General features: G+C 35.5%; 1 protein-coding gene and 1 non-coding gene across 4 annotated transcripts in view; one reads left to right on the top strand and one right to left on the bottom strand.

The window, feature by feature from the left end:
- Window positions 1-26,675, bottom strand: part of LOC129758771 (60S ribosomal protein L36) — a 364,808-nt gene that overhangs the window by 61,976 nt on the left and 276,157 nt on the right. The window contains exon 1 of one of the 3 annotated variants that reach the window (XM_055756384.1): window positions 19,277-19,280. The exons of the other annotated variants lie outside the window; for them this stretch is intronic. The gene's annotated coding sequence lies outside the window, so the exon portion shown is untranslated. Of the gene's footprint in view, window positions 1-19,276; window positions 19,281-26,675 lie in introns of those variants that run through there. 3 annotated transcript variants of the gene reach the window in all.
- Trnad-guc (transfer RNA aspartic acid (anticodon GUC)) lies at window positions 23,109-23,180 on the top strand. The gene has a single exon. It is a non-coding gene; the product is annotated as a tRNA-Asp (tRNA).

The raw sequence follows: 26,675 nt of genomic DNA, 5'->3' as shown, positions 1-26,675 counted from the left end.
AATTTTCAAGGGCGTTTTATCTGGACTCTGGATTGGATGACGTACATAAAGATTAACTTCGCATTGAGAGACAGAGATGGATAAATAGATCAAGTACTTTATTCGGCGTACTTGTAAATTAATTGTCTTATACATTATTATTCTTATCGAATTGCAAAAAAAACGTTTATTCACAGTGTGCTTTTATTCAATCCATAAGAATTGAGCGATTAATGATGTGGACTGATTTGCGGTTTTTTTGAAATTTGAATGCGGATGCAACAAAGTTGTTTTTATTTTTCAGATGAATTTGACTGTTTTAATTTATATCATTTTGATAGCCCGTTTTTCTCAATTTTGAGTGACCATTCTTTCAAAACAGATTATTCTATCTAAAAAATAGGTAAAAAAGTTTTAGCGTGTATACGTTCTTCTCGATTGTCAAATAATCTGTCACTTAGTTTTATCATTCCTACATTGACTGTTCCAATAAAACAGTTTTTCAACTTGACTTGAAGGCTAGTTTTGAAAGCGCATTGAGCGCATTTTTAAAACTGGTACCTAGGCTCTAATAAAAACAGGAAAGTATGTGTTTTATTGATGCTTAAGCAATACTTTTGCAACGTTTTTACAGCACTCTTAAGATAGTGTTTTATTCAAGTTTTAGCAAAACTTTCAGGGCTCTTTTAAAACACACGATAAATGAAGCATTTCCTATGTTTCCGTTTTAAAAATTTTATGTCATGGAAAAGTCTTCATAAAACAATATTAAAACTCAAAAAAGCCAATTGGATTAATCTGTGTTACTTGGGATGTATCCCCAGGGAATCCTCATTCTCCTCTATATGTAAAGCAACGCAAATATAAATTACATTCTTAAGTTTTGAAGCAAAGTAAAACCCTTCAAAAATGAAATTGCAACTAATACCTATTAGTCATTTCAAGCACGCCAACCATAAGTAGTTATATTGGCCTAACCAAATCAATATTAGTTACAGTTGGGAATTTTGGTCGATGACATCAAAAGGCTACGCGATAACAAATCAATTTGTTGAAATAGGCTCAATTCGCGTTTTCAAATATTGTTTTGCCCCCGCGTGATGGCAACGACGTCATCTGTACTAAATTGTTCCTGCAGGCAATTTCAAGCCAGACTGACTAATGCTCGACGAATGTTCTGGCTACACAGTATAGTTATCATCAACAAAATGATGGTGATAGTTGTAGGGACAACACAAATTGCAAGTCTGCGTTCTTCCTGTGTCGCCAACGGCCACCAAAGTTTGTTCAATCTTTTTCGCAAAACCTCATGCATTGATTGTGAGAAGGTACCGACCTATTTGAAAAGTGATTCAGTAACGCATCCGCAAGGTTGCATCATTAATTCCTTATAATGAAACGTGTCTAGACCAGCAAATCGAAACATTTCTATTTCATACGGCCTGAGGGTTCTGTGGAGATTACAAACACTCGTATCTGGTGGCCCTGTTAGAAATTTGCAACGTAGTTTTTGGTTAAATATAACGCGTAACTTGACTACGGGTTTGCGTCAGATGTTTTCGTTTTTCCTGAAGTCTTCTAGGCTTTCGTGACGCGGCGTCGAATCAACTTGAAATATGAACCAATCAGAAAGCGCCAACCCAGGACGGGCCTCCAACAGCTTAACTCGTGTGCGAAATTTTATTTTTATTTATGAAGGTGGAACTCGTGTGTTCGGATAGCAAATAAACAACAAAAAACCATCTGAAAACGATTCGGTCATTTGGTGTTCCAACTGTAGGCCTTTGAACAAACTGACCAAAAGCGGAATGAAATCTAGCAGATGTAAACATGTTTTTAACTTTCCGCTGCGAGACTTGAAGCATATTGATATTAACGAAGAGATTGCCATTTTAGAGTAACGCATTAAAAAAGTAACATATACGGATACTTCATCCCTTGATTATTTTCGTATTGAACTAAGTAACACCTTCGAATGTAGTTAATAAATACTCATATCATTTACTGGTAACTAAATTTACAATATTACAAGCAAAACAATTCTCGAAAAATAAAAAAAAGTGCTCTAATTAACATGCTGAAAATCTGAATCATTAAGTTTGTGATAGTTTACGAAAACAGGCGTTCATAGAAACATTATTTTTATTTACAAGTAGTTTTATTAAGGCATTTAACTCATAAATTTTTTTTTTGTGCCGAGTATTCATTTCACTTTTGTGTGGTGTTAGTAAGGGTGGGAGGGCCGTAATCGTCGCGGCTACTCAACTGTTAATTAATTTAACTAGAGGGAAGAAAAGAGGATTGTGAAGGGTCGCTCTCGAGAACAGATTTCCGTCTTTGGTCGGTGGTGGCTTCCTGTAGCGTGTTTTCATGAGCTACCGCAGGTATTGTCTTTTTGGCCAGCCTTCTTTCCGGTGTTATTGAACCGGTCGGACGAGAGGATGTTCTAATGAATAGACGAAAGGAGCATTAGATAGGGCAACGGGATTGTAAATAGGGTACAAATATTCAAGTTGTACAAATGTCAAGTTTGTCAAGATGTCTCGAATTGGAACACCAGGTAGTTTACTTCGGGCCCTAAGTGTATCCAGTAGCCAATCTCTCGATCGATCAAACCGTTCACACGTCCACACAACATGATCAATTTCATGGTAGCCATCCCAACAAACACAAACATTGCTTGTAACTAGTTGTATACGAAACAAATGCGCGTCAAGTCGGTAGTGATTTGACATGAGCCGAGAAACCACGCGAATGAAATCACGACTCATTTTTAAATGCTTAAACCATGCCTTCGTCGGAACCTTAGGGATAATCGTATGGAGCCAACATGCCAGTGTGCCATTATCCCAGCTCGACTGCCAAGCGTTAATCGCTAAAGTGCTATACTTTCAAAGATTTCACCTTTTAACGCGACCATTTTGGGCAAACGCCCCCGAAAGTAATGCTAGACAGTCGTTCTTACCCTTGCCTCTACTGAATCCAAATTGTTTGCTTGACAACAGATTGTTTGATTCAACCCATTTGTCCAGCCGAAAGAGAATCATTTTTTCTAGCAATTTCCGGAGACACGAGAGCATTGCGATAGGCCTATACCAGCGGTCGGCAACCTTTTGAGACAGAAGAGCCAAAAATTGCAAATTAAGGAAATGTCCAAGTTTAAAAGAGCCGCATTTCATTTTATCCTTACTACAAATAATGGTGATCGCTAAGATACATTGCATCCTGATGTTAACTCAGTTTTATCTTCGTTGTTTTATTGGCAAACGGAACGATTTTCTATCATAGGAATCAATACATTTTCATAACGGGTACAGCTTAGTTACTTTGAAATTTTGGCGATTTATCATTGTGACCTGATAAAATTTATCAATTTAAGCTTTGGTGCATTTCTTTTCTAACACCTATTCCCAAATAACAAACAGACTTTCGATGTGTTCTGTTGAAATATTAAAAAGAAGCATTGAAAATTTTATATCATAAAAATCCATATTATAAGATATTAATTAATATAAAAAATATATACGAGGGTTTGTCGCTATTATTTTTTTCTTCTAATTCTACAAATAAGCCTTAAATTGTTTTTGGTTATGAATATTCGTTAAAATCAATTGAGGTTCATTTGTTTGTTATGCGCATTAAACTATCATTTTAAATAGATAAATATTTTCCGGGCCTTAGAATAAATAAACCAACAAATTTTAATTCATAAATGCTCATTTTACGGATTGAAAAAAATTAGTCAAAATTTGACAAAATTTAACAATCGGTCGCGAGATGTGGTCTATAAAATGTAAATAATCTCATTTTAATTTCTGATAAAATTTAAAAAAAAGTTTCAAAAATTACATTTTTCGAGAATGAAAGATTTTGTTTTAATTCTCATTTCTGTTCAAAATCGTAACCCTTCCAAGTTGCTTTTTCTCCATATAAATGAAATCTTATAAATAATGTCTAAACCTCTGAATATCAAATTTATCATGGATTCAGATTGATCATTCTGTCAAAGTTTTTATGAATTCTAATCATAAATTCATATTTTAAATTTTTATACAATTAGTAATTTGGAATTTATTTTTTTTTGTTTCGATTAAAGTCGTTTTACCATCATTATGGCATTCGCGACTTTATCAACGTTGCAGTTGGCGGATCGTAATTGAAAAACTTATCTGGTACAACTGTGTTCGATGTTTACTCTTGGGCTCGAACTCGCGGTCATCTGTTCAGGAGACAACAGACTTGCCAACTTAGCTACATCACAAGCCCCGTTTTGGAATTTAATCTATTTAATTTTTTATTTTAATTTGTTGAATGAATTCTCACTTGCGAATTTGTAATTTTTAACACTATAATAGTTTATTGGCGGTTCCTTGGCTGAAAATGTTAACCAAATTTAATGATATAAGGTTCGTTGTGTGAATAATTTATTCTAATTTTTCAAAATTTCAAAACAAAACAATTTCAAACATTTCAAACAGTCAAAAAATATTTTTAAAATACTTTTAATTCTTGACAGATTTGCTGTATTTCAGTGTATCTTGGATTTTTGGAATCGTCAAGAATAGATTCACCGATGATGAAGAAATATGCTGGGGTACAATGAAAGTTTTGATAGCTATCTCGGATCTTCCATAACAATAATAAATCTTACATAATAATAGACATCTAACTTTGGCTTTGCTTCGCTGTATTTAATTTTTCAACTTACCGATATTTTGAACTCAAATTTTAGTTTTTGACGTTATTTTGATCATCACTTAATAGAACAAACCGAAACCAAATTTCTGATAAAAACTTAGGAATCAAAATTTACTTTGAGATCAGCCATGACGTTTTAAAAATTATTGCAGAATTAGGAATTAGGTTTAAAATTATAACAAAAATGTTAAAGTTGTTCGAAGATATATTAAAGTTTATGGAAGAAAATGCTAGATTATCAAATAAAGTTTCTCCTTCGAATAAATACCTAAAAATATTCATATTATTAATGAAATTCTAAAATTAGACTAGCACTCAGCGCCTGGTTTACAAAAATATTTTATAAAAAAACTTGAAAATTTTATTCACTTGAAGTCATGTTCAAAATAAGAACGAAGAACATGTTTTTTTTTCATGGATTTGAAAAAGAACATTGAGAGATGGAATTCAATATTTGAAAAATTTAAAATCAAAATTTTTTAAGAAAGAAATTCTAATGCACAAAACAATTATAATCAGTATTCAAAGCATTATAAGAATCATCATCTGATGTTCATATTTGATCAGAACGGTGATGAAGCAAATTAATTTTTAAAATATTCAATTTAAGAAACACAAACTCACTTTCATAATTTTTTAAGATTCAAGATTAAGATTAAGATTTTAAGATTAAAAAATGCTCGGTTTTATCCAATTAAATCAGAAAATCAAATTCAACGGAAAATTTCCCATGCCAGCGAAGAAAAATTTCTCCAGGCTTCCAAATACTATATCAGATTTTTATTAAGAACGTTAACTAACTTCTAAATCTCAACTTGGTTGAAAACTGACAAGATGATGTTGATTTGTTCTATAGTAGTTTTTTGGTTTCTTTTTGAATCCTGGGAATTATTATCTTAACGGCAGGAACCTATGTTGCGTCCGTTTACTCTTGAAAATTTCGAGGATTTTCAAAATGTTCACACATTGAGCTAAAGAGCCACAGTTATACATCCAAAGAGCCGCATGCGGCTCGCGAGTCGTAGGTTGCCGACCTATGGCCTATACGAATTGTAAACAGAAACTGGGTTTCCCGGTTTTTGGATGGCGATAACTTTCACCTGTCTCCATTCATGCGGCACAATGTTCAGTTCTAAACATCTATTGAATAAATTCAACAAGCGTTTCTTAGCGGTATCTGGCAGATTCTTCAACAAGTTGAATTTGATTCTGTCCAGTCCGGAGCTGAATTGTTGCAAGACCAAAGCGCAAGTGAAAATTCGATCATCGAGAATTTATCCTCCATTTCGGAACTGTTCTCTGTATTCCGATACAATTTTTGTGATGGTGCTGCGTCCGGACAGACCTTTTTCGCGAACTGTGTCAGCCATCGACTCGAGCTTTCCTCACTTTCGTTCGAAGGTGTGTGATTTCGCATGTTTCGAGCTGTTTTCCAGAGCGTGTGCAGAGACGTTTTTCGAGATAACCCATCCACGAATCGCCGCCAGTACCCACGTTTCGTGCCCCTGAACGTTGGAACTTCTCTGGCAATCCGGTTCTGCGAAACTCAACAAATGCCTTGCACTTTTCTCCTCGCGCACGTGAGCAGTCTCCATCTCACCACGGAGTAGGAGGCTGTTTCTGTATCGTCGAATTGTCACTCCGTTTGACCTGTGCTCTGATTGCACAGTCCACAATTGTCCCGGAAACAAGGCTGTACTCTGCCTCCGGAGGCATTTCGTCCGTTGAGTCGATGGCTTCAATGCCACCCGATGTGTACTTTTTCCAATCTATATTATTCGTGAGGTCATAAGGAATATTGATCTCCTCGGGTGGACTACGACCACTGGTGATAGAAATATTGATAGGCAAATGATCGCTTCCCTGAGAGTCTTGGATTACCTTCCACGTACAATCCAAGCTCAGAGAGGAAGAAGCTAAAGAAAGGTCTTAAATACTATGCTGTGATTGGGATCCATTAATTCGAGTCACTTCCCCATTGTTTAAGACAATCATGATGAAGTCGTCGCACAGCTCATAAATAATGTTAGCACGATCATCATCACGTGAGCTACCCCAGCCACGTCATGGTAGTTGAAATCTCCCAGAATTAACCGGGGTTCTGGGAGAAGTGAAACTATATTCGCCAATTGGTTCCGGCTAACGCTTGAATTTGGCGGAATATATACCGAGGCTAGGCAAAGGTGTTGACCTTCAATTCTAGCTAGGCAACTGACGACTTCAATACCTGGAGATGGTTGTAGTGGAATACGATAGAAAGAGTGGCATTTCTTGATCCCCAAAAGAACGCCACCCCTTCTTTGCCCATCTCGATCCAGGCGAATAATATTGTGGCTATGGAAGTAGAAATCAATGTTTGGAGAGAGCCAAGTTTCGCATAAGGCGAATACATCACAATTCATATTGTGTACCCCTACTTTAAAGGAGTCTAATTTTGGTAAAATACTTCTGCAGTTCCATTGCATTACAGAAACTATTTCTCTTACCTCAGTGGACGAGTTATTCATCAAAAGAAATTGCTCCTGCGATGAGGGTCATAGTGCAAGCTTTCTTTTTCAAGACTTCTCTTAAAAGAGGTACAAACATATTAATCATTATCCTCCCACAAGACCCACAAGACCACGTGTTATACGTTCAAATTTTGTATGCTGTTGCCTTTTGAGAAAACCCGAATATCAAAATATAATGCTATTCTTTTTATTTGCTGGCTCCCAAATTACGATAACAATGTATAATTCTTACAAATTTCGTCCTTATTCGAGTTAAAAAGGTGCACCAATATTCGACTCGAAAAAGATATCCGCCGTCATGTTTGCCGCGCTATAATTGAAATTCGTTGCCTACCTGTATTCGTTTTACCTATAAGGATGTATAAAAGTGTATTTTGAAAAGCAAAATTTTCGATAAGTTTAGCTATAATAAATGTTTTTTTTGCCACAGTATGATTGCCAAATTACGATAAACATGTAATTTAAACATTTGGTGTTTCAATTGTTACATATTGTACAATCATTGTTCTTTTCTCAAAACCCTTTCCATATGGTGCGTTCTGTCCACTTCTTTTGGCGTTCTACCTCGCGGTTTGTTTTCTGGCTGTTTAAGTTTTTTTTACAAAAAAAAAAAAACTATAAAAAAGTGTTATTATCATATTTTTTCTTCATGATAATACGAAAATCTGTTCCCTGAATCACCGTAAACTTTCAATTTGGTTCATAGATGATCGGCATCGCTGTAAATAGCGATTATGCTTAACTGGTGGTCTTGTACAGTTTTCCCCTATAGACAATTCACCCTTAGAAAATCCTACACAAGGGTAAGTGAAAAGAAGCCAAAACAAACCGTAAGTACAGGAAGCCACTAGTATGTAAAAATGATGGTACGAAAAAGTATGTAGAAAGGCTGATACGTACCAGTATGTAGAAAGTACGCAAAAGAACGCAGAGCTCTGTGAACTGAAAAGTATGTTAAAATCACATTAAGTAGGAAAAAACCAAAACTCTTATTCGGAATTAAGAAGCAGGGATATTTTCTTTCAAATTGATTGAAATTTGGTTTTAGTATGATAATTTATTGTCCATGAATTCAAAAACTAAAATTTTTGTAGTAATTTGATTTCATCATTTCCGGCTAGTTTTTTTTGCAAAATGTCTCCGGTTGTCCAAGAAGTCCGTTTTTTCGTTGGGTATTAAATTGGCCATATCATGATGGAAACCACCCGGATGGGATTGGCCACAACATCGATTTGTTTGCTTGAGCAGGTGCCTTGAGATTCAACTTCTGGAACAGCAAGAGTGTGATTCAACAGTCGACTGGGTGTTAAAGTTGGAAATCCTTTTAAAGCAAAAAATGGTTAACTAAATTCTTTTTTTAAAATAAAGAAATATTACCCCTGCTTTTTAATTTGCTTGGTTGTGGTTGCGGCCGCAACTATGGTAGAATCCGATTGTGGAAACTTCTGATGATAGCATTTTATGACGCTTCTGGACCCAGAGGAAACCAACAACGGTCCTAAAATTATGGAGATGAATTGAATAACACATACATCAGAAATGAATGTTACCAAACTTACCGAAAGAAGCGGAAAAATTTCGAAGTTTAGCAAAAGTTGTTGCTTGCGCGCGAGTAGCAAGTAAATAACAGACTGCCTCCCTGGTGGTGCGAGTGAGAAGAAAAACGCCATCAATCACAAATATACTGAAATTGCAGTTCTTTTTACAACAAGGGTTTTGTAGAACAGAAAGAACTGACATATGTAATTTTTGGAACTCACTTCTACGTAAAAGTTGTCGAACTTCTAAGTATGTACTTTTTACATAACCAATATGTACAATTTTCTTAGAGTGTAGATTTTTCCTGAAACCAATGCACAATGGGGAGAAAAGTGTATTAACCGCGAAGAAATTCAATGTATTCCCTCCTACACGAACCAAATCTAAGGAAATATACTTTCCTTTAGTAAAAATTTTCGGAGACGTTTTTAATATTTCGGAAGATGGAGTTTTGGCTGATTTTACCCTCGATTCTCCTATATTATTAAAATAATAACGAAAATAGTCTCAAATCGAATCCAAGAAATCCAATCCAATCTAAGAAAAATCACACAAGATAGGCCTCTTTGGTTCAGAAATTTCCAGCCCGAACAAGCTTTTTCTGAACTATATTACATTGTTTGATGGAATCGAGGGCAAAACAGCCAAAACTCCAATTTCCGATACGTGCGGTAACTCAAATAGCCATCATTCAAATACTCAGCAAAAATTACACAAGATAAGGGTCATTTGATTCAAAATTTTCAAGAACGAACTTACTTTTTTAATAAATGATTGAAAAATATAGGGAATTGAGGGTAAAATCAGTCATAACTGCATCTTCCGAAGTATAAGTAGCTCAAACAGATTATATCCCATTTACCCGAAAACCATTGCCCAGAATGAATTTTTCCCAGAAAGACAAATACCCGAAATCAAACCCCAGAATGAACCATTTCCCAGAAAAAAATTCCTCAGAATGCACCATTTACCAGAATTTTTTTTCCCAGAATGGACTATTTCCCAGAATTTTTTTCCCCAGAATGGAACATTTCCCAGAATGGCACAAATCCCATATTTTTTCCTCTAGCATTTTTTTTTTCTAATGAATTTTGTAAAGTTTTTTATGATTTGAAATTTACTTTTTCAAAATGTTTGTTAAATGAAACTACAACTTTGAAATTTTCCAACTAAGTTTATTTTAGAACCAATATTGTGCTTTGTTTATGGTTTGGGTACTTTAATTGATTCAATGCTTACTATGGTCCTTTAAAAAACCGTTTTGATATCCGACTAATCACGCTGCGCGTTCGAACTTGAAAGACGTTTTGTCCTTCACGCTGTCGCGTGGCGGACGGAGCTAAGGGATCACCCCTAGCTTTCACGCAGACCTAGGAAGCCCCGGCAGACCTAGACAAATGTCTTAGAATGTCTTAGAAGAATAGTATTATGAGAATCCAATTTTTGTGGAAAAAATCTATTTCAATTTTTTGAATTTCAGGTAGGATAAATATATTAAATTTTCTCGGAAATGGCAATTCTGGCGAAAATTTTTCTGGGAAATGGTTCATTCTGGTAAATTTTTTTCTGGGAAATGGTTCATTCTGGGAATAAAAATTCTGGGGAAGTGGATTTCTGGTGATTGAAATTCTGGTGATTTTTTATTCTGGGCAATGGACTTCGGGGAAATGGAGTACAACCGCTCAAACAGCCTTAATTCGATTTCTCGCCTTTGCTCAATGCGTCTTTTCTTTAAACCAATCAATATTTTTTTCAAAAGATTCGATTTGTCGTCTTAAAATAAATTGATAATTTTTGCAATGCGACAAAAAAAATTAAAAAATACTTCTGAAAGATACGATTAATGATAAAAAATACTGAGTATTTTTTCAACACGCCGCTGTCACACTCACCACACACGCGGTCCGAGTTCGGCAAAAAAAAAATCTCCAGTAAGTTGTACTTGAATTCAAACAAGAGGCCCGGGATTGTTAAGCGATGGCGGTTCAATTGGAAATGGTAAGTATCGATATTTAATTCGTAAACTATCGATTTGTTTTACAGTGTTAATTCTTATAAAAATAATTAATTGATTTTCAGGAGCTCTCGGCAAGTAGGATGCACCAGCAAATAAATTGTAGATTTCGGAAGATTGGTTAGACGTTTTTTGAACTAACACCGGAATCGATACTGCATGTTGAGATCACATCAACGGAGAATTCGCTGCCGGATTACAAAGATGAATTTTCCCTGGGAGAAATCCAACTGAAGGGAGTCGAATTGTTATGTGGCCTCTGTTCCAGCGGTAGTGGTGAGTAGCAATAGTTCTCAAATGATTTGAAGGATAATAATACCCCGAGCAGACTTTTATGGCAAAATTATAGCAAATTTTGCTATCACGCCCTGAGAGTTGAATATGCTCTCATTTTGCTTGACATAAGGTGGTACACAGCAAAAATGAGAGCACAAATTTTCATACTTGGTTAGCAAAGTGATACCTAATTTTGCTGAAACTGAGACCCTAACTACACCTCGTTTTCCGAAAGCTTGGAGAGCACAATGATGCTAATATAAGGCATCACGTAGTATTCATTGATAGCAAAATTTGACATTATCAAGCTCTCAAAACGATCTTAAAACGAGGCATCATTGGGATCTCAAAAAAGGCAAAATTTGGCTTCGCTTTGCTCAACATGTGAAAAAATTATTCACTAATTTTTTCTGTGTACCATTTTATATCAAGAAAAATGTAAGCAATTTTGAATTTCAAGGCGTGCTAGCAAAATATTTTATGATTTTGTCGTAATACTATGCTCACGAAACCTTCTAAGTTTTCGCATTAAAAACCGAGTTGGATGATGCGCCTTTGTGTAGGCAGCACAGACTCAGATAGCGAAAGAAAAAAAAAAGTAAGTATCTAAATGTAATCCAAACATGGAGTGATAGAAAATTGATCAACTGTTTTCGTTCATCCAAATCAACATTTATGATAAAATTTAGTAATGGAAATCATGGGGCAACACGGCAGCATGTTTGCTGAATGCAGGATTTTGAAAGGAATCAGATGGTTTTTTGTTAACTATAGTCTCTTTAGCTTATGTAAAATGATCAATTGATAAACAAATGATCAAATAATAAACGATTTTCAAATTGATGATTCTTACCAAAAAGCATAAAATAAAAATAAATTCATTTAGAAGACCGCGGATAACTTAATTTCGAAATTATAATAATTTTATAAAAGATACTCAAACTGTGTGTTCCTAAATGTTTTTATATGAGGATGGAGAGAGTTGAAATCCAAGAAAAAAATTCTAAAAGTTGATTTGTAGGTTTTTCCAAAATAAAAATCATATATAATATATAAATCTTACCAGCTGAAGGTCGCACGTCATCATTCGACCATCGATCCAGTTGATCAATTGGATAATAAAATTGATGATTGCAAGATCCACGTTTTCATCGACAGTGGCATTTGTTGAACTCACTAGAAAATTTTCGGAACTGCCGATTCGAGTACTTCGGCTAACATTGGCTGCTTTGCCGACAGCTTTTGTTGACATGAGCGTTGATAACTTTTCCGGATCCGGATTAAATACACAAAAAAACCTAAAAGACTTACTAAAAATTATAAATTATGTTGAAAAAATCTACTATAGTAAGTTACCCTATTAAATTTTGGAAACTCGGTCCTGTGGGAATGGTTGGTCGAGTAAGGATCTTCACCTATTCACTTCCTTTCTACGGTGCAGTCTAATATATCTAATCCGGGTGAAGGTGGGTTGTTTTGTAGCACATTATCAAGCAGCTCGTGCTTTAACCCAGATGTACCATTCTTCCTTTTGGTCGCTTTTACTAGTAATAGATCATCATCGGTCCATAGGCAATCCGCTCTTTCGAAGCTGCGCTGCTGCCATCTGGGGTAGTACGATGTAGCGTGAGCAACATTCTGGGTGAACGATAAATTATACACAACTTTACATTGCTTCGAGTTAAGTTTTCATAAATCCAAATGATTTTGAAAAAAAAACACTCCTCTGAAAAATTGGAGTTTGTTTTTAAGTAAATTTAAATAAATTAGCCTGGTAGGAGAGTCAATTCTATCTGATAGTTCCATTTTAAAAAAGTCAGTCGGTCAGAGAAAACTAACATGGGGCCGTTCAGATACCACCTGGACAACTTAGGGGGGAGGAGGGGGTATGAAAATGTCCACGGAGAGGGGGGTAGGGGTTTGGGTAGTGTCCACGTGGACATACTTACTTTCAAAACATTTTCTAAAGGTGAATAAATATTAAGATGTTTTAATCAAAATCTTAAAATTGCAAAGCTTTCCAGTTTAAGTTCAAGCAACAACCACTTGAAAGCAAGCTATAAATATGCTAATTTTGAAATTAATAATAATTATAATTATTACAAATTAGATTTAAAAAAACAATTTCAAATTTGTCCACGTGGACATACGGGGAGGAAGGCAGGGGTTTGCCAAATGTCCACGGAGGGGGAAGAGGGGGTCAAAAATCTCATTTTTCTGTCCATGTGGTATCTGAAGGGCCCCTATGTGAATCAATCTTTTCGTCCATTTTCTTAACTTTTAATTTTTGCCAATAATCTATATTTTTTATCATATCTTCATATTAAACTTTATGCGATTCTCGTTGGTCTATATAAAAGAACGATTTTCTCGTTGTTACTTTAAACTATAACTATTGGATTTGGTTTAGTTGTTACATTTAATAAATACGTTATATAAAAATTTAAATAGTTTCAGCCTAAGACAGTATAAAATGTTAAGTTTTAATTTAAAATTTTCTACGGCTAGTGGTTGTATAAATATAATTTTCAATAAAATTTTCAAAAAAAAAAAATGAGATCATGAGGTCCGAAAAAAATAAAAAAACATTTTGTAACCCTTGAACGATGGCAATTGAGAAGCATTTAAGTAAACTTGAATTGTGTAGTAATCCAAGGATATAATTTTTTTTTCATGTCAACCACCATCAAATATAAAAATCCGCTTTCCAGCTTTAAAATTATTACGCCTGATTGTATGCAGCTGCAGAAGGAAACCTAATAGAAAATAGCAAAAATTTATGTTTTTTCGAATAAAAAATTCTACCTTACCTATTGTTGGGTCTTTCCCAAATTTTAAAGGAACGTTATTTGACTACTCTTTTAACAAACTGCAATTGAAAATGTGCATTTGGCTCGAGTTTTCATTCAAAAATATGTGAAATACTCAGAATAGTTTTTGGAGTAGTAAAAAATTGACCTTTTTTTGATGTCGATTTGCGATGCTTCACGGTACATACACATTTTCTCCTATAGCTCTCAATAATCTCTGAACCTTCTACTCCAAATCTGTATCCGTCATTTTCTGAAAATCCTAACCAAATCAAAGAAAATAATGATTTATTAGAAGCTAGTATTTCCCCCCGTTTGTTTACATTTTCTTGCACACACACGAGCTGTCAAAAATTAGCTTCGAAATCGCGAATAGTTTGTAGCACTAGCAGGTTTCTCTGAAAGAAGTGTCAAACCGTGAGCCGTTCTTGTTCCATCTCCACAAACGTGAATTCTTCAGAAAAAAATGTGAATTTGAATATGGGCAACTTTGTTTGACCTTACCTTCCATCCTAGGACGTGAGCAATCCGGAATCTTTCTTTTCGATACCGTCTTCATTCCCCGATTCGACGAATAACTTGATTTCCGCCTATTCAAGGAACATTTGTGGAACGGCCTCAATAAAGGACAGCAACTTTTTAAGAGTCTCGTGGCCGGCGAATTATCTACAGCCATTTGATGCTCCAGGAACACAGCCGTCAGTGCCTTACTACCGATGCTGACGATTCCAGCCGGATGATCCTCAAGTGTAATGGGGTAACTTTCGTAAGTCGTCAGTCGCCAAGAGTTCTGCTGCTACCGGCGATGCAACAAACTATTACGGTTGCTGCAACGGATTAACGGACCGACAGGCCACCGAGGCAATCGAATTTCAACGTCAATTCACAATTAGATAATTTTAAGGTAAATATTGTCAATTGCATGAATATTGCATCTGACTATTGCACTGAACCTCGAAAATACCCAAACTTGAGAACTTTCTCCGCCAACCCGAATGAAACTCCCTCCCTACAGGTTTGGCTATTGGAGGCATAACCCAAAGCTAAGCTCTTAAAGGAGAACTCATCCCCCAAAATCTGGTACCGCAATAAAATGGAAATCAAAATAAAAAAATTACTGCAGGTACGGGAATCACACCCATACCTGCAATGGTTCTGCGATTACCATCTCAGGATGCTAACCGCTCGACCACCGAAGATTTGTTGAGAGAGGCAGCTACATCATCGTATATAAGCGAGACGTTCTGCGAACGAAGCGGGAATAAAAGTTATCCCCCAAAAAAAACAGTTCTTCGCTTTGAACTTACCCCCCAAACCTAAATCTGCCACGATGGAGGTAACAGAATCAGATGCGCTTGCAACAAAAACCCCCCAAAAAAACAGTTCTCCGCTTGAAGGACAAGTTTGGCGTATTGGCAAGCTGTGATTTTTTCACAAACTTAAGTTGTCAAGCTAGAACTTCGGTTTGGCGGGTGGCAGTTCTCAAGTTTGGGTATTTTCGATTTTCAGTGTGAGAGAATCTGATTTGACAGATAACAATTCCGCACTCACTAACACCATCACATTCTTTATATAAACTATCATGTGCTAAAAGTTGAAAAGGGACTATATGAAAAAAGGACCAACATCAGAGTTCAGTTACTTCAAATTATTCCTACTAAAAAATCAACTTTCATACGCACCGTTGCCATCTTTAACAAACTGCACAGATTGCACCTATTTAGACCCCCGTGCAAATTATTTGCGCGCAGTAAAATCTGCTCCCAGACCTATACATAGACAATGACACATATCGATATTCTTTACATCTTTGGATAAAATTGAATTAAAAACAATTGCGACTGGTGTGTCAGTAAAAATTGTCAGTGAATCCATAATTTTTTGGCTAATTTTTCAGTAATTCGAAAAACGCCCGAAATGCATGATTTATTTGTTCCACTTACATTCTTGTACCCGAATGTACAGAATGCAATCTGTTTTCTGTTCGTTTCTTTTCATTTGTTGATCGATAAATTTTCGTTATTAAACTCCTTGGTACGTTTTTCATAATAATTTTCGCCAAAACAATAACGATTATGCCGCTTGGAAATGTGATTCGAAAATCAGAAGCGAGCAACGGCTGATTTGAAAAACTGACACAGGTTGTCTATGTGTGCGTCAGTGCGAAAATATTTCTGCGTGGAAATTATTTGCACAGGAGTCTAAATAGGTGCAATTTCCGCAATAACGAGAAAACGAAAATGAACTTGTTTTTAAATTTTGTTGTTTTGGTTGGCAGCCCGGGGTGCCAGGTGTACTAAACTTTCAGAATTGGTACCTAAGAATAAGTAATAAATTTCAAAACTTAGATTAATATTTGTTGTTTAATAAAGTTAACATAAATCAAATCAGTCATATAATAGTTTGACTCATTTAATCAATGATATTTTTTGTGAAAAGAGGATTTTTCAAAAGTGTTTTTCTGTTCTTGCCACCAGGACAGCCAAAATTCTAAAATAAAGGCTTACATCAAACTTGAGGTATCTTCATATTATGTGTATAGCACCAAACCGAATAGCGACAGTTTTACTAGCGACACTTTTTACTAGCGATATTTCTGGCATTCGCAGGTTTGTTATTCTTTTTTCAGTCCAGTAGGCGATTTCAATGTAGTACACAAACATTGTTTACGTTATTTACTGTTAATTTTCCTTGGGCCATCGTTCGCATGCTTCAAGTTGCCTAGGAAACTCGCGATGCGCCGTTATGCTTTTCAACGTCGCGACGTATGCGACGTGTCGCTAGTAGGCAAGGCTGCCTTGGTTATTAGGGCATCCGCAGCAATCGCGAGTATAGTGAAAATGCTCACGCGTTTAGTCACTTTCATACCGCACCGGGGGTTAGTATGAGGGTGAGCAAAATAGGGCCGTTGCCGTCGGGACCGACAAAGTCACCAAATATGCTCACAAGCAAGGGGCGAGAGCAAACATGCACTGAAAAAAATCCATCGTTTAATGCTGAGTTAAGCAAATGAATTTCAGCGTGTATGAGTTTGTTGACATCATGATTACATCTGATGACATCTGCAGAGAAATTTGCAAAATGTACGCTCGCGAATCTTCTACGGTATTCGAAATCTGTGAAGTGCACGGCCGAAAGAGGCGAAAAGGCGCAGCAAAAACCAAACCGTTAGGAGTAGGAGAAATAAGTGGTAAGTACTTCTTTTATTGAGTCGGCTGCGGCATACAAAGGGCAGCATCAATGATTATAATCATCAGCAGATGTAAAGCAAGTTCCTTTGTTCTTCTGTTGTTTTCAATCCAGGTAATCCAATTGGGACCGGGAGAGTTTTAATTCCAAGTTTTCATTTTGGAAGTCGGCTATCGGACGGTGAGAAGAAACCCCAGACCAACTTGGGCCTCAATTGATCCTATGCAAAGCCAAGTAAACGAAGACAAATAAAAAGAAACCCCACTGTAAGACGGCGGAGATTTTCCAGAGCCTGAGCCGGGAAAGCACCTAGCTGTTATAATCAATCGGCAACTAAACGAGATTACTGAATGGTGAGGCGGGTGGAGAAATCGTTGAACGGCGAGGGATCGACCGGGGGACCAATCGAAGCGGCCGATAGGATCACTACGAAGGGCAGCTTCAGCTCAACACTGGCTTCCGTCCTTTGGGTATCGCAAAACGTAATCAACGATGCCGATAAAGAAAACGTCGCAACAGCCATCGATAATCAGGTTCAGTGGAAAGAAAATCCTTCAGATCGTAGTTTCCCGTGCACATTCTGGAAACGATTTACCGAGCCAGTAAGAATTTCGTCAAGGACCTGGAACGAATGGTCTACAACAAAATTCCGGAAAATGTACTTAGAGTTAAGCGAAATACTGAAAATTTATTATTGCATAATTCTTCTGCCAAATGTCTACTAAATCCATTCAGACGAATGCGAAACCTTAAATAACGTAATAACACGGATCGTTTTCTTTTGTTCTGTATCGAAAAGAAAAAAGATCTTTTAAAGATACATTGTATTCTTATAAAAATTGAAATGGATGATACAACATTTGTATTTCCGTAAACGCTGCAAGATTTCCTTTCTGATAACCTTTGAATTACTTTCAATGTATGATTGGCGAGAGTGAAATACTGATGCAAAAAAGAAAACACTAGAATTGAAATTACAGGGTAATGATTATTTTTTAAAATAAGAAAACTACAATGTCGAATTGTAGATCATCCCGATGTTTTTTTTTTCGTTGAAACAAGAACGTCGATCACAAAACGGCTAGCCTCTCTTGAAATACCTTCCGTATACAGGGTTCATTGGGAACGTTCCCGGGGGACGATTTCCCCACCGCCACTGTAACTTGTTCCTTGATTCTGACCGACCGAAGCCTTGATACCTTGCTTGATTTGCGCCTCATTAGGGGACGAAGATTCACAATCCGATAGATCACCTAGATGAGTAACGTTTTGCACCGGGGTTTCCATCGGGCATCAGCATCGATCGGGGTACGAAAAAAACACGTGCTTCGATCCATCCATGTATCATTGTATAGATCAATGCAAAGTCAGCCTATCGACTTTGCTTCTTCTAGACAGTAATACGATGTGGGACAAATGGTCTTGTGCGGCAAGAAGTTTTCTCAAATCACGCTCTTGGCTCATTTTCAACACCTTTCATGCTTCCTAATCTAATCTATCCGTCTATAATTTTCATTACTTTCATTTGAAATTCTTCCTATCAGAATGTATAATTCACCGAAATGCCATTAATCATTAAAATTAAAAATCATATATGAATTTAATAAATTTTTGATTTGTGTATTTAGCTTAAATTCCGCAATATCCACAAGAAAATGCTTTTCACATCCAAGTTTTTTTTTTGGTTTGCTTACATTTTTTAGATACTTTCAATTGTTTTAATATTTGCCATTTATGGGTTTTATAACTGAAAGTTTAATTTTTGACGCATTAATAAAGTTTGAATTAACATAAAAACTGTAAAAAAAAACTCAATCATACATGGGATCGTATACAGTAAAAGGTTATCAAATTTGTTAACCTCGTTTAGTTCACTGTTTGTTGTTCTATGAAATTTTATTAAAACTTTTTTTAATCAAAATTTATAATCCTTATTAAATTATTTTATGTATTTTTACGAGAACAGTAAATTAATATAATATCAGATAATGATATCTTAATGATACCTATTTTTGCAATGACTGAAAAACCAACACTTAATAATACATGGTAACGAACGATTTTGTTTCAATTTGATAAATTCTGACAGCTGAATAAATCTGGTTTTTCATCATAGCAAACCGTATACCAAACCATGCTATTATTTTGAACTCGCTTTTCTGCTCTATGAAAACAAATGAAATCTTAATGATGCCTTGTTAAGCTGCCGTCAAAAAATCAATACTAAAAAATGCTATCATTTTGCTATCGATGCTTTATTTTGGTGTAAAGCAAAGTCAAAATGATTGCCCAAAATAAAATAATTACCTATACATATAAAAATCTTTTATTCAACACAATTAAGACCGATTGAGACACTTTTTTATGTGATACAATTTCCAAGTTTTCTTTAAATATGTGAATGAGAAATTCTGTTGTGAGAGAAATATCGCTTCAGGTTCATTGACGATTTGTTTGCAACAAAACTTATGTTCATTAAGCATTATTTTCTTCGCTTGTTTGTTTTAAGTGAATGATAACTTAATGACACCTCATTTGGTTTTTACACCGAATTTTGTTTTTAACACCGTGTCAAACTGAGGTTCAAATCAAACATCAAAATAAAAAAAAATGTAATGATACCTCATTGATGCCTAGTTTTGATATCAGTTTACTTTAAATTCTGGTAGCAGTTTGATGTTGATAGCTAATTTTGCTCTCAACAAGCTATCGATTAAATGTTTTTTGTAACCATAAGGATGCCTAATTTTGCTATCGCCAAAAAATTAACAGCAAATGATGCTCTCAGTATGCTGTTGACGCCATATTTTGATCTCAGTTTGCTATCAATTTACGCATCAAGGTCTGCTCGGGACTTTATTTAAATTATCATACTATTAAAAAATGTTTGTTTTCCAGGAACTGACGTTACGCTGATCCAACTCCAGACGATCTCCCCGCCACCGTATGAGAACCAGGAGCAGCGGCACACGGAGTGTTGGCGTATAAAAGAATTTTTATTTCATAAAATGTGCGGAATTTTGAAAAATGTAGTACTAGGAGTAGACTAATTGTGTGATTAATAAACGATTATAAAAACTAACTTTTATTATTAATTTTGATCTTTTTATCAACATTACATATGCTGCATCTTTTTTTTCTCTTATGAAAAAATTATTTAGTAAAGATTCCAAGTATGTTATAGTTAGCTTAAAGCGATTAGAAAAAAATAATAATTTAGTTATTTAATATCCCGTTCCCTGTATGGAGTTTTAAGATTATTGTGTATTCATTATTGTGGAACTGGAGCCGTGTTCATTTTTTCATTCTATACCATTGAGACACATTGGTGTTCTATTTTTTAGAGGGGAGGGGGGGGGGGATGCTTACACTAATTATATTTTTTTGTTCTTTCAATGTTTCTTTTCAAGAGCGAGCAAAGGCGCTATATCCAAGGTCATAGACCAGAAATGATAGTGTATCGAAATCCGAAACTCTAAATTTTTATTAACATTGAAGCAAATGCAATCTGACATCTGAAACCGTACATTTTTAAATAATGAAAATAAGGAAATTTGTAAGATCATCAATTATACCATGGGGTTTCGGATTTCTGTACAGAAATATATCATTTCCATCCACAGAAGGACGAAGTCACACGGACCACCATCAAGGAGCACAGAAATTTAGCATATGTGCTCCCAACGTTAAAATCTCACTTATAGTCATGGAAACGTATGGTACTGTTGTCCACGTTTCTTCCTCCCTGTGTTCCAGTTGTCTCTGCGTCCAATACTGCACAGTGGGCCCGGCCAAGTTAAGATGAGTAGTGAATGTACTTTTACTACTCACCGGGATGCTGACAAGATCTGGCTGTGTATGTATCATAAGCATAAGCATAAGCATAATATCCCGTTCCCTGTATGGTTTTTTTTTGTGTCTTAACGATTCCATTTAATGAAAAAACGATTTGTCAAATTGTTTATTAATAACCCAAAACTATAAAAAGAATCTTTTGTGAGTCTTAGGAAGAAGATAATGAGAATCGTTATTATATGATACTGCTCCATTCGGGTAGTCAGTCAGTTGTTCAATTCGTCCCATTTATTTTTTATTTTTCAATAATCCAAGAATTAATCCTGTCGATTGTGCAGCTCAAGTACACGGTTGGTTAGTCAGCAAATAAGTCAGGTTTTTCAGAAGGTATAGGTATTCAAGTTGAAGGAATATCTTATCATTGCTAAAATTAAATAAGGCAGCAAAAATTAGCAAGAAAAGTTTTGTTTTCGCGCTTGAGGGGCATGGCAATCGATGATATTTTTGTTTTGCTCCTCTTCAAAGTTTTGCTCGCGATAAGGGGGAGGTCCGGCGTGTGTACATATGTTTAATTTGGAGCAACTCGAGAGCGGGCTTAGCAACAGCGCTAGTATAATCTTACAGTTTGTGCAATTTTTGCTATTCACTAGACTCGTATTATGATCGTCTGTTGAGCTTTGCTCTTCAACCCAGGGGCACGCCTTGGCTGCTAGCTGTTGATTGTTTTGATGCCATCCATCAGTGCGCGAAGAAAGGTTTAATCGCAAGCCAGCCGGTTATCGCGGATTTATTTTCCGCCGATTGTGCCCGGCCTGTCGATTGGTAACACGTTTTCTGTTCCGGGACACAAGTTTGTTTGTTTGTTTTGATCCTCCAGATCCTCCATGGTAGAATGTATGTTTATAAGCTCTTCTGCTAGTTTTGCAACGGCTCTCTTGTACTTTTTTCAGGCTTACTATTCATTCAATCAAGCTTTAAAACAGAATAAAAGTTTTAAAAGGGCTATTTTCTAATTAAAATGATTTGAAAATCCCCGTTGTATAAACTTCTTCCCATTAAATTGTATCAAGGTCTCCGCTCACTGGCTTATCAAGAACTTCCTTTTCAAACGGTTCCGATTGATCACAAACCGGCTGTTCTATTCAACGCCTTATTTATGATGCTTGTGTTCATCGCTCATGGACAACCTTTTTGATAGATTGTGGACAGCAGCAGCAACTGTTGGCGGCACCTTGCCTCGGATCACCAGATTCATGACACCACATGTGATCTCCTACTTGTAAAATGTAATGTGTTCCGTTGCTCGCCACATTATTCCCCACTGTCTAATGGTGGTGGCAGAGAATTCCGGGGTCCAAAGTCCACTCGGACTGGAAATTGCTGTCTCGGCTGTCTATCATAAAAGTGTGCTTGCTCCCTTTTGAGTGTTTGTGAGTGTTGATAGCTACCTACTGTTCGGTGTAAAGTGTCTTGCCTCTAGAACTAAACATTGCATGTGGGTGTAGTTAGGTTAAGTACAATCAGACAGAAGCGGTTTAAACTGGATCGAAGCCGCTAGATTCGCTTTCTTCTACTAATGAAACATGATTAGTTCTGCTGAAACCATGATGTTCGTCGTAAAATGTAGGTCGTGATAAATGAGCAGTTCAAAGGGTGTTTAATTGTATAGGAATGGTTTTATTATATCAACAAGCATATTCAAGCCATGTTTGTGGTGAAAGAAATCAGCTGGATAGCTTGCAATTATGATGCAATACAGAATTGCATTTGAATCATCTATGAAACATGTACGTTTCAGCATCCATAATACGACTATGTTCGTGCATAGATTACAACAACGAAATCAAAAGCTGTTTTGTATACAGGAGTAAGTTGTTAAATACATGAACAGTGTTCAGGCCGGATTTTATTAGTCGGCATATGGCCTCAAATCTACCATAAACTTAGAAAACATAAAATAAGAATCATCAGGACTGATGTATGACTTGAAATTTCAATGTATTTCAAAAATAATCTTATTACTAAATTGGTCATTCGCAGCAGGACGTGGCATAATTTTGATTTCGTCAATGTGTTAAGATAATCTACTAAGATTCATTCACCGCACAAAGCATGTGCCAAAAGGCATGCTCAACGATGTTGAACATTTATTTTTAAATCTCTAGTCGTGTGTTATGTTTTCGTGTTTACTCTCAATAGATGGATAGATGCACGAATTTACACCTTGCTGCTTGTTGTTTTTCTGTTTCGTAATAGAAAATGTTTTCTTTGAGATTAGACTTATTTTGCCTCAACAATTCCTCGATAGTATAGAGGTCAGTATCCCCGCCTGTCACGCGGGAGACCGGGGTTCGATTCCCCGTCGGGGAGTGAGGTAGTACTTTTTTGTGGATAAAACTTCTTAACTTATCTACTACAAATTAAATTTATCTATTGTAAGATTTCCAACATGAGTCTCGAATATAAAATCAGAATTGCATTTAATGCTTTTGGTTCGAATTTGGATTATTGATTGAAATTTTCGTTACTGGAAATACTTTTTATGATACTGTTTAATCGAACTCAGACTCAATTTTTACATCCAGTTTAAACAATCTGCTATCATTCCTTTTGTGGTTAAATTTTTTAACACGAAATTCCAGATAAGCTGAGTAATATCAATATTTCTCGCGTGAGTATTCATTACGTCGTATGAAACATCTTAAGAATTCACAGAAAACTGCTGCAAAAGTTATCAAAACAACTTCAAAATTTGTATTCCACATATAGAATATGTTGTCTACTGTACAAATGTTCTAAATGGAAAAAAGATGCGACTAGTTTATTTCAGTTTATGCATTTTTTTTTGTAATAAAACTGTTTATTTTCTGTTATATTTCGTACGATGTAATAAAAGCTCACTCGAGATTTATACATTTCGACTCCAGAAATTCTCAAATTTTTTCGATCACGTTACATATTTTCGCTAAACGGAGTTAAAATTTCAAAAGTTAGATAAAACAAATATATAATGAATAAACTTTTTACAGTTTGCTTAGTAAATACTTCAGTATTTTAATAAAAGCTACCGAATACACGAAAAACTTTCTAGATTTTTCGATCATACAAATGCTATTTACACGGAAAATAATAGAAAGGTAAAATTTACCGAGTTAGCAAAGGTGAACGTTCGTGAAAACCAAAAAGGTAACTTCTACCTCTTCGAGACCTCACAGCGAGGTAAAATTTACCTGAATCGAGGTTGGAAAAAAGGTACAATTCACCGAGAAAAAAGGTAAATTCAAATAAGGTAAAACTTACCTCTTAGCGAGGTGAAGTTGACCTGGATTGAGCTAAACAAAACGGTACAATTCATCTTGAACAAAAGTAACTATTTGCCGAATCCGTTTATTGAGGTTAAGCTGTTTTGTCGTTCAGAAGGGAAGTTATGTTTCGTGCCAATATGAGAAAATCGGAACAGAATGGTAAGTTTTTTCTTAGATATCATTTAGTTGTGCTGGTTCTCGTCATAATACTATGCTTTTGTTTCAGATCGGCCCTGCTTCAAGGTATATTTCACGTCATCTTCCAGATATCATTCCGGAAAAGCTGGATCTGACTGGATTAGTCGCCATTATGGCGCGGAAGAACGTGAAGCTGAATTGCCACGAGCCTGGTGAAAAAGGATTTACTTCAATATTTTTTTTAAACACGGTGATACATTACAAAAATAAATATAATGAACAGCCCCTATTTATTTCAAATAAATATAAGTATTTGAATGAATTTTGTTTTCATTTTTATTGAAGAAACCAACCAAACCAAATAGCATTTACCTTTTAAATCAGTGAATGGGAAAACGGTATTATTTTACTAGGTGAATGCGAAAATGGTAAAATTTACCTTTTTGCCAGGTGAATTGAAAAAAGGTGATATTTACCTTTTTGCTAGGTGAATGAAAAAAAGGTAAAATTTACCTCGGATGGAAAAAAATCACCTCGCAAAAAGGTAAATTTTACCTTTTTATTATTTTCCGTGTACAATAACAGCACTGACCATACTGACTGGACACTCAATTTCGTTTTATGGGTAAATTTTTCAACAGTACGCAATGTCGATTCCAGAGTGCGCATCGATCGATTTGAAGAAATGCTATCTCAGTTAGGAAATGCCACCCAACTTTAAAAATAAAATACGCAATTTCTACGATAAAATCGGGCTAAACAGGACCATTTTTCCTACAGGGATTTTTTTTGTCATATTTTTCAGGTTCGCCACCTGCCGTCGGTATTGCGAACCTGCAAAATCTGACAACAAAAAATTAGACAGAAAATGGTTGAATTTTTGTTCTAAGTGTCATGTCAGTGTGGTCATTGGTCTGATAACAGTCTACTTGATTTTTTTTTAAATTTCTGACTCCTCGTGGCTTAGTTTGGAAAAGTTTCTGCTAATCTCACAGATGTACCTTATGGCGAGGAGCATTTCGCGGCCACCTTGTTAGGATTAGGGAAATCTACCTTAAAAATCTGTAGTTAAGAGGAGGCTTTCCGTCGTCCTGAGAACAAACTGGCGAATTTTTCGTAGAAGCTTCGCAGATCATCGTTGGATTGAGATTCCATCAGAGGCGTTGGATGCCTCTCTGAAGTTTTAGCTTCATAGCATTCAGATCACACCTCTGCCAGGATTTCGAATAGGATAACCTGGAGCTTATCAAAGATGACTGCATCTGCGAAACCCGGACTCTTGAGTCTAGACCAGTGGTCGGCAACCTTTTGAGTCAGAAGAGCCAAAAACTTCAAATTTTCAAAATTTCATAGTTTGAAGAGCCACATTAAAGATTTATTGTTTTTGTATTTAATAAAAAAAAATCTCAATATATGAATGATCAACGAACATTAGTTTTACGATAATAACTTTAGATCGATTAAAATTTTTTTTAACTCTTATATTTTTCTTTTAAAGATGTTTCTAATTATTATTAAGTTCATGGGTTCTCTTCTGGATCGTCAACTCTTCTCGGTTGATTTTATATCAATTTCAATACGTTGACAAATATCGAGTCAAGAAAATTTTAAATTGATGTGAAGCTTAAATGAATTATTTAAATGATAAGAATATATTTACTTAAGCATAATATTTATAATTTCTTCATCAAAGAAAAGCTTTTTAAATGATAAAGTAAAGGGAAATAAATTTTCTTAACATTATCAAGCTTTTTTATGACATTCCCCAGATTAATCTTTTCCAAAATCTATGCTCCTGACAACTGGTATAATTTTCAAAATTCATTGCATCAAGCGAACGTGTTCTCAGAATTTAATGAATCTGGAAAATTAAAAAATCTCATTTTTTGTCACGAAAGATTCTTCAGTATCGTGAAATTGAATGAAAAATGAAATTCAATACATTGTATATCACTCACAATGCTTGCTAAGGCTTAGATTACTGGAAAAAATCTGTGGTTAACTCTTAATCGAACATGAAAAAATAATGTCCGTTATGGAAACTTCGTTCAAAATTTGTGAGCTATTGCTAAATATTGGCTCAAGGCACTTGAAATTTTAAATGTGTTCAAAGACTCAAAGGTTTACTTAAAAAAATACTATTTAGCTATAAAAAATGCATCGGGTTGTGAAGGTCAAATTAGTTATTGATTACAAGTATTCAGCTTGTGATTAAGTTTTCAAATAGTTTTTTCCGAATTGAAGTTTTCTTTCATTCTCCATGCTGTTTCGAATTTGAAAAGCTATCAAATTTACTCTATAATTCTTAATTCTTAGTTTAAGATTTTTTTTGGAATTACGTATATTTTAACCCGTTATTTATTGAGTAGGCATTCCAGATTTTTTTTCTACAGGCAGGGCAAATCCAGACATTGAGTTGTTA

The sequence above is a fragment of the Uranotaenia lowii genome, chromosome 3, assembly GCF_029784155.1.
Source record: "Uranotaenia lowii strain MFRU-FL chromosome 3, ASM2978415v1, whole genome shotgun sequence".
Classification (NCBI taxonomy): Eukaryota; Metazoa; Arthropoda; class Insecta; order Diptera; family Culicidae; genus Uranotaenia; species Uranotaenia lowii.
Note: the sequence above shows the minus strand (reverse complement) of the source record. Positions and strands in the feature narration are given on the sequence as shown.